This window comes from Stegastes partitus, unplaced genomic scaffold (assembly GCF_000690725.1).
Source record: "Stegastes partitus isolate 25-593 unplaced genomic scaffold, Stegastes_partitus-1.0.2 Scaffold851, whole genome shotgun sequence".
Taxonomy (NCBI): domain Eukaryota; kingdom Metazoa; phylum Chordata; class Actinopteri; family Pomacentridae; genus Stegastes; species Stegastes partitus.
In genome coordinates this window covers 201,070-209,699 of record NW_007578582.1, presented here as the reverse complement: position 1 = coordinate 209,699, position 8,630 = coordinate 201,070, and the positions used below count along the sequence as shown (strand labels likewise).

The window sequence follows — 8,630 nt, the reverse complement described above, 5'->3', positions numbered from 1 at the left end:
GTGTGTGTGTGTGTGTGTGTGTGTGTGTGTGTGTGTGTGTGTCCGGCTGAGGTCACCAGCAGCACTGACTCACACAGCTTCAGACACAATTCAACTCTCTGGAGGAGACAATGCACACAAGGATACAAGAGATGAAGACTTCATCAAAAAAAGAAAAAAGAAAAAAACACAAATGTAGAGAGTGCAATATGGCTAAATGTAATATCCAGGTTGCAGGAGCTGGGAATTTTGATGATGGAGGTAAAATGTGTCGCAAAAATACCATTACAGATGAAGCATTGTGGTGCTACAGCAAAGCCCCGACCTGCAAATCACATTCTCCAGACGCGAGGGAACGAGCTTGTCTGGGAGACTGCAGCACGAAATCCCATTATCAAGGCAATGTGTCACTTCTTTCTTCAGTGGAAAAGAAATTTACAAAAAAAAGAATAAGATCGCTGCAACATTTGGGAAAATAATCACTTGTTCTCCATTCATGAGGCAACATGCTTGTCTTGTTGGGTTGCAGCAGAAGGCAGAAGATCGCTCTAATGTTAATGTTAAAACACAAACAAAGAGAAAACTTCCTCTGTAATCATGACTTATGTGGTAATATCTGCAAAAATCAGCACTGTGTTTGGTTTTATTGTTCAGCTTGATGAACCCACAGCTTAAATAAATGCATGGCTTCAAGATTAAAAAACCAAAAATAAAAGAAATCGAACCTGTAAAGCTGCAAACATCCTGATGAGTTGTGCTGCATCGACTTAATATTGTTTGCAAATTCAATTCTTTTTTTTTCTGCATTAGTTGATCTAAAACTAAATCCAACTTAATGAAACCGTCTTGGTAACTTCATTTTTCAAATTTCAAATCCAATGTGGCGTCATTACGTTTCTTCTTTTGTCTGACCAGCAGTTAAATAACATTCAGTTCATGATCGTGCAGAGATGAATGTTCAGAGGACGATGTGACTCTCTTGATTGACTCTCTTGATTGACTCTCTTGATGCCTCTCCAGCCAAGAAAAACAGGATTTGTTCTGACTTTTAAAGAAGCGCGATGCGGTGAGTCCATGGCCATGTTTTCCCCTGAAAACAGCTTTTCTTCTGGGCAGCAGAGGAGACGTTATGACAGATGTTTGATGACTTTTCAGTTTCTAAACTGGAAGCAGAGATAATCGAGAACCCAGTGAGTAATGTGTAGGTGCTGCTGCTATAAGTTAGTCCAATTAAACAGCTTCTAATTGAGTGTTGGCTGAGCAGGTTACATACAAGTAATAATCTACTTCCCAGTCTTCATATATGCCTGCTTTATGTTTGTTAACCCTCTGAACCGGTTTCTGCTCATTTTTGTGGCCTCATTTCACTGAGTTCATGCAAACAGCGCTGACATTTTTGATTTTATTTAATTTTTTTTTCACAAATTTTACAGACAACATAATTTTAAAAAATGAATCTTTAAAAACATCCTATAATTTACTTTCTATATTTAAAATTTCTTTCCATACTTGTCTAATATATGGTCCGTGTAAACACTGCCGAAAAATCCCAAAATCCTGTTGGTCGCAGCTGAATTACTTCATGTTTGCGCCAAAAAGCAGTTTTTTTTGTTTTCTACAGAATCTGGTTTGACCAAGTGGTGTTTTGTTTTTGACTAATTTTCGAAACAAGACATCTGGAATAAAGAAATTTTAAAGAATTATGACGGCTTTAGGCTGAGGTTTGGGTAAAATTTCTGACGGATGAATAATGAAAATCCAACAATTATTTATGTTTTTACACTTTGTGCCTCTGATAAATGGTGCAATTTGGACGATTAATGCTTCTGCCAGCCGACATCGGGATCCAGAGGGTGAAAGATAATTAAACTACCTGCTGTAGCCGCGCTGCGGTTTTCAACCAAATGTGGCGCGACAGCTGCTCTATTCTATAAAAGCTCTCGTAAACTTTAAAAGTGAATTAATTCAAACCGTAGATCATGTTTTTAGCTTGATCACGATCACATCTGTCCCGCTTCTCACCCCTATAAACTGTACGCAGACAAGTTTGTACCTTCAGGGTTTTTTTTTTTCTCTTCCTTTATCAAAGTTCTGATATTTTCTTTCATGCTGATCCAAGTGAGCCGTGAGTCACGTTGCCTTTTCTGTGGGAAAAAAAAAAAAACAACAAGCGGGAGTTTTACTTTCAGAATGAGCGAATAAAAACATCTCCCAACTAAAAACAAAAAGTGTCCTAATAGTCGCAGCGATCGATCCGTGCAGCTCAGATCATTGCCCGGACTTGCAACCGAAAGACGAGATAAGAATGCAGCTCTCACAATTCCTGTGTCTGAAAACAGACGTGATGTTTAGTCTGGAAGACAGAAGGAGGGAAACCGAAGAGGGAAGACGGAGAACAGAACGAACTGCGAGGAGACAGTAGAGGAATAAGGGAGTGGGAAGAACATGTCGAGAAAACTTTGGGAAATAAGAGGCGACGGTAGAAAGAAAAACGAGAAGCAAGAGAGAGGAACAGAAAAACAGACACGCTGCTGATTTGAAGATTGTGTGGGAGTTGACAGACTGAAACTAATTGATGCATTGGCCTTTATTTAAAAAAAAAAAAAGGAAGATATTTTTAAGCTGGTCCAGCTGTACTGGGCTGTATGCACTGGAGTGTGACAGGAGAGATGAAAGACACGGCGGAACAAAGCAAAACACTGAATAATCCACGTTATACACTTGAGGTGTGCTGATCAAAGCGGGATGTAGTCATGATAGAAATAAAAAGGAGGGCTTCCCTAATTTTCTTTTTACCTCAGGAGGTCTTGGAAGCAGACTCGGGAGGAAAGCTCTGATATCTGTTGCGTTACAGTTCAGGTTTTGACAGATCCCGCTGATACAAGATGTGTTTCTAGACTTTGTTGTGCACACTTTCAGGATATCCAGTCACCTGTCCGCCCTCTTTCGCTTCCCTTTTTAAAGCCACCTGGAATTAAATGCGCGCCGATTAACAAAGAATGAGCAGGTGGGGGGGAATCAAAAGCAACCTGCTCCATAATTAATACAGCCAAAAGACAACGGCGCCTCGACGAGCCGGGTTCTGATTGAATCAGAAGCAGACCAATTACAGGCTGCGATGCTAATGCGGCTAACGCGGCGCTCCTTCCAAAATGCACCTTTATGGGCTGGATTCGAAGCACCTCCAGAGTCATTGAATTCAGATGAATCCAGACTTCCCAGACTTATGAAAGAGCTCCTGACTCACTTCACGCTGCCATTCATCTGCACATCCTTCCTTCCTTCCTTCCTTCCTTACTTCCTTCATCTTGGAATTGTAATTGCAGGTTTACCTGTTACACCCTCTGACATAGAAGACCGCGCACACACACACTCGCACTAGGAACACACACACATATGCAAAAACACATCTGTTCCGAGCGGCAGACATTGCTAGTCAAAGCACATGACATCAGCATTACTCACAGGCTGGCCGTGTGTGTGTGTGTGTGTGTGTGTGCAGTGAAGTCATCGCTGGTATCAGTTCATAAGAATCATGTCCTTCCAGTAGCTCGGTCTCCCCGTCGCGCATTTGTTGCTACACGTCTGGCTCGTCTGAACATCAACACGTCTGCAGTCTGCCTCCACAGCCAACACAAATGTTCCTCACAGTGTGTCAGACTGTGTGAGTTCAGCTGCAGGGTAACCGTATTTATTTTGGTTATTGAATTCGAGGAAAAGGAGTCACAGTGTTCCTGAGCGGCCAGGAGGTGACGGCAGCGACAGGAAGGCCGTGACTGTTCTTTTTTTTTCTGTGTTTCGGTGGAAAAAGTCCCCAAAGTCACAAGTTTGATCCTCGTCACAAGTTTCTAAGAAAACGGAGCGACGCATTTAGAGCTGGACTACATGTCGACATCATGCATGGATAGTTTTCTTTCTTTTGCTGCCTCAGATGGGAGGAAAATATCAACACATAATGATTGAACATTCACAGTTGTATAATCTCACATGTGATCCTGACGCTCCCGATTGAGATCCTTCAGATTTATGAAGCTTATGCTGAACTTGCAAACACGTTTCTACTCACTGTGAGCTCATTTCTGACTGCAGTGTAGAATCCTGCACACCCACGGCTCCAAGCAGAAAGAACTCAGGATTAAACAGTGGTAAAGACATAAACCATTTTTAAAAAGGCAGAATTTCTTTAACTAATTGCTTTGCTAAAATGAAAAAAAAGCGCCCACTGGTGTCAGTAATACTCTCCCTACTGTAGATGTTTAACAGTTTAATATTTTTGTGAGCCAATTCTTTCGCCCTACTCGATGTTTCACTGTGCTGATTGTATCGTCCGACAGCTTGCTCCTCTGCACGCTGTTTGCATTTAGTTTATTGATCAAATCTGTTTTCCTGTCAGCCTCTCTTGTCACCGACTGTTTGTTCAGCGTGAACACAGCCTGCAGATCAGCTGAGTAATCCCCGAGTTTTTGTCATCTGACTGTTGGTCACTGCTGAGTCAGTCGTCGCTTCTCTTTTTTTTTGCAAAATCGGGTACGAACAGTTTATTTGTTTCTTATCGAGGCATAAAGAATGAAGCGCTCTTAGTCTTTATACTATGCATACTCAGAAAGTTGTCAAGAAATTGTCATTTCAGAGTTTCTAAATTCAGAATTTTGGTGGTTTTGCAATGACCGTGTGAAGTTCAGCAGCCGGTTGACAAGTTTTGGGAAGTAAATTAATGCTGAAATGTCAGTGAGTTCAGCAGATGTTTGTCAAGTGATTCGGTTTTATGTGACACTTTGGCTTTTCCTGTTTTTTTTGCTTGACTACAAAAGCTCATATTTATAGCCACCGCCGGGACGTCACATCACCTTTATGTTTTTATCTACATGCAGGTAATATGAAAGCAACATACAAATATACACAAATCTATCTTCCATGGTTGGTGTTGTCATCGTGTCATTTCATCAGTGTCATGTGTCACCAAAAATAAAAGTCTCTCCTCACATCCTGTTGAAGCTGCAGCTCCCATGTGACACAGAGATGATGTTTATTGAAAAGTCTTCTTCTTTTTTTTTCCTCCAATTCCCCTTTTTGACGGAGCGTCTCCATCCCGACCTGCATGAAAGTCTGTCCTTGATTGCTTTACTGTAACAGAACTTTTAAATTTGGAGATAAGATGCGTCGCCGTCGTAGGACAGCAGAAGAATGACAAAGAACTTAAAGGAGACACATTAGCTCAGGCCACAGAGCTCCATTTTCGTTGCTGAAGCATCAAACCTCCAGAACGATTAGATAAGAGCGTAATTTGAGGCGTAGATGTTTCAACGAATTCATGAGGAAAAAGTCCCGAAACAGATTTTGTCATATTTCTAACAAGGTCACCAGTGTTTGTCTTTTCATCGATCGGGTGTCTCTCTTTCTTTCTTTCCTTCTTTCTTTCCGCCTTTCTTTTCCTCTCTGTCTCTCTTTCGCTCTCACTCAGTGAATCATGGAAATTAAATGATTGAGTCTGTTCTGGCTGGCCTCCTAGACTTATTATGTAAACCTCTCTGTCTGGCTGTCTCAGTGCTCTGCGTGAGTGTGTGTGCAAGTGCGCACATGTGTTAGTCTGCGTTTGTCTATTAATTTCCTCTCTGGGTGACTGTGTAGCTGTGTGTGTGTGTGTGTGTAGATGTTGTGATAGGCACTTGAGGGAGGATTTATAAAAATTTATATCAAAAACGCTGTTCTACATTTGCCTTTTCTGGCAGTAAAGGAGAGGGATTGATTCGATTTGTGTTTACAGAAGCCTGCGCGGATCAAATTCGAGCCTTTTGTGTTTTTTTTCCGCCGTGATTGACAGCTTGGCACCGTCCCAGACGCAGAATCACTTTAATCCTCGTGTACAATAAACAGACAGTAATTTGTCTTGGAAGAAATTATTGAGACAGTCGGCTCAGCTGCTTCCTTGTTTTTTTGTTCCAGATGACGCTGGAAGCTGCCCGGTGCGGCCACGGTCTGGGGTCTGGCTTAAGTGTCGATGCAGGAATAGTGACCAGAAAGTTCTGAGCCTGTGTCTGTGAAAATGAAAAGCCAAACCAGATTTATATTTGTTAAACTCGTGTCATTGTGCAGCGACACGCCGCTCCCAGTGCTCCCAGTGCTCCCAGTGCTCCTGCAACGTTTGCTTCTTGAGAGTCCTGCTATGTAATCAAACACCGTAAATCTCCTAAACTGTGTGAAACGTATCCGCTTGAATTTCATTTTGGGGAAGCGGTAGAACCCACAATGAGTGAAGTACGGCAAACAAAGTGGGACAATTTTGGTTGTAGAGGCCAAAAAAAACCTTCGCCCAAATGACACATTGTTTGAAAGTTCAGCCTCAGACACCACAGAATGCTACAGCCGAACTCGACAGGCCGACCGTGGGGGGATGAATTCACGACCACGGCGGTGTTAAAAACAACTCGTCTGACCCCAAAAAGCCTCGTCCGGCTTTAGAAACTTGTGGCTTCTTTCGCTGTGGAAGCTGCTGTTTGTTCTCTTGGTGGTGGCTGCAGAACCAGCGATGATCCTTCGCCACACGTTTCAAGACGAGATGTTTGCTCTGCTCCACGGTGAAATCGCAAACGAGCAGCTACAGTTGTTGTACAGAACACGTGCGCTACACCGGTTTCGCTGCTGAAAGCATGATGTCAGGTGGACTCCTGACTCGTGAAACGTTGCACAAACGTTCTCGGAATGAAGACGATTGAGTCTTGCGAACTGGCCTCTCTTCCCAGCTTCCTGATTTCCTTGCTCTTTCCCTCTTTCCTGCTTTTTTTCTCTTGTATTTAGTCTAACAGAGGCAAGGATTAGTCAGTAAATCAATTAGTCGATTGATGGAAAATGAACACCGAGCTGCTATTTCTTCAGCAAACCTCGTTCCACCTCCTCACATGCGAGGATTTGATGCTTTTCATCCTATAAAACAGCAAACTAACTATATTTAGTATTTGCTGTGTTTGTTTGCTTAAAAAAAAGAGTTTCTGCGTCTTCCTGCTCTCATCCTTTCATTCACCCTCTCAGCTGTTCGTTGTTTCTCGGTCTAGACACCAATAAAACACTAAAAAAAAAAAAAGTCCTCAGCGTGTCCTCATCATGCATATATGTAGATGCATGCAGCGTGTGCGTCTGGGGGTCAAGGTCATCGACACTTGGGGGTGTGTGTGTGTGTGTGTGTGTGTGTGTGTGTGTGTGTGTGTGTGTTCTCTGCATACGATCTGCATACGAGTCCGTGTTCAGCTGAGGCCCTTGTCGACTGCTGGACCCATATTGTCCCATTAATTAGTCTGAAGTCAGAGACAGCCCTATACGTCTGTCTCACACTGTGAATAAATCCATACAGAAACTGTCTGAGGACCTAGAGGCTGCCTCTATAAATAAAGCCAATGACTGTCTGCTGGCTATATGCGTAGATTGTCATGCGGCAATGTGGAAAAGACTCTTGTTTTTCATTAATTTGCCCAGGGAAGGAAAAAAAACACCAGCCCTGTATGGCTGTCTGGTCCTTTAAATACTTCAATTGTTGTCTGCTTGTGAAGTTTAAAACAGTGTCTTTCATTAATGAGTCTGGCTCGGGGGGGAGATGGCGTAGGATTGTCTGGTAGTAAAGAAGAAATTAAAGTGTCTCTTGGCTTTTTGTTAATTAGTCTGAGTCACGATTCGCGCGTCTCGTCTTATAAGAGCTCTTCTTCACCTGCTAATGTGGAATAGATCGAGGAATGTGAACTGTTTTGGAATGAACGTTGATATTTTAATGGCTTATTTCGCCCTGGGTTTGCGTGTTGGAGACAGTCGGGTGGGATTTTTGCTTTTTAAAAAAAAAAAAAGGACCTCTTGCTGTTTATATTTTGAGTCTTTCCAAATGCCAACGCTGTCAGCGGTAATTTGGGGGGGAGAAAAATGTCCGTTCAGATGCTGAAAATGTCTGAGCTGAGGCTAAATGCCAATATAGTGGCTTGTTTACAGTATAATAAAAAAGGAACCGCGACGGTAAACTGCAGCTCGTCTAGACAGCGAGCCGCGTTTCAGCGATAAGTTGCTGTTTGGCCGTCTGGTCTTTTTATTTCTTTGATTTTTTTTTCTTTCTGTGCCACTAAAAAACTTCCTCCACTGGAATCTGTATTTATTATGTCGACATGAAACAAGTCACAAACAGAAAGTGCTGCTCTGTAGTTAAGAAGTCGGTGGATGAACGACACCTAAAAAAGAAAGAAGCTGCTAAATTGCAGCTTATTGAATCGTCTCAGATAAGTTTGTTAAGCATTTAACAAGCGTACCTGCTGGTTTTTTAACAAACAAGAAGTTTAAAAGAAGTGCAGCCTGAACAAAAGTCTGTTTCTATATTACATGAGTGATTCAGGTTATGTGTGTGCATCACGTCATTAGAAATTCAGATGAAGACATGTGTATGCAAATGTTTGTGGGTGCTTTTTGCATATGAAACCAGCGCTGCTCTGCATCTGCGCGGAGGACGGGGGTGAAGTTAGACAGTCTGGGTGTCTGAGAGGGCAAAGGTGAGAGGTCGGGTCAGAGGCAGGCGGGCAGGAAGGCAGGAGGCGGGGGGCAGGGCGAGAGGTTCATTGTCACTGCGACGGGTTTGGGAGGTGCGTGTCCTTAATGTTTCCCTCAAGTTTACGTCTCAAGACTAA

At 42.6% G+C, this 8,630-nt stretch overlaps 1 protein-coding gene across 1 annotated transcript in view; it reads left to right on the top strand.

Moving 5' to 3' along the window:
* Positions 1 to 8,630, top strand: part of pmepa1 (prostate transmembrane protein, androgen induced 1) — a 43,931-nt gene that overhangs the window by 1,201 nt on the left and 34,100 nt on the right. The window lies entirely within an intron of this gene.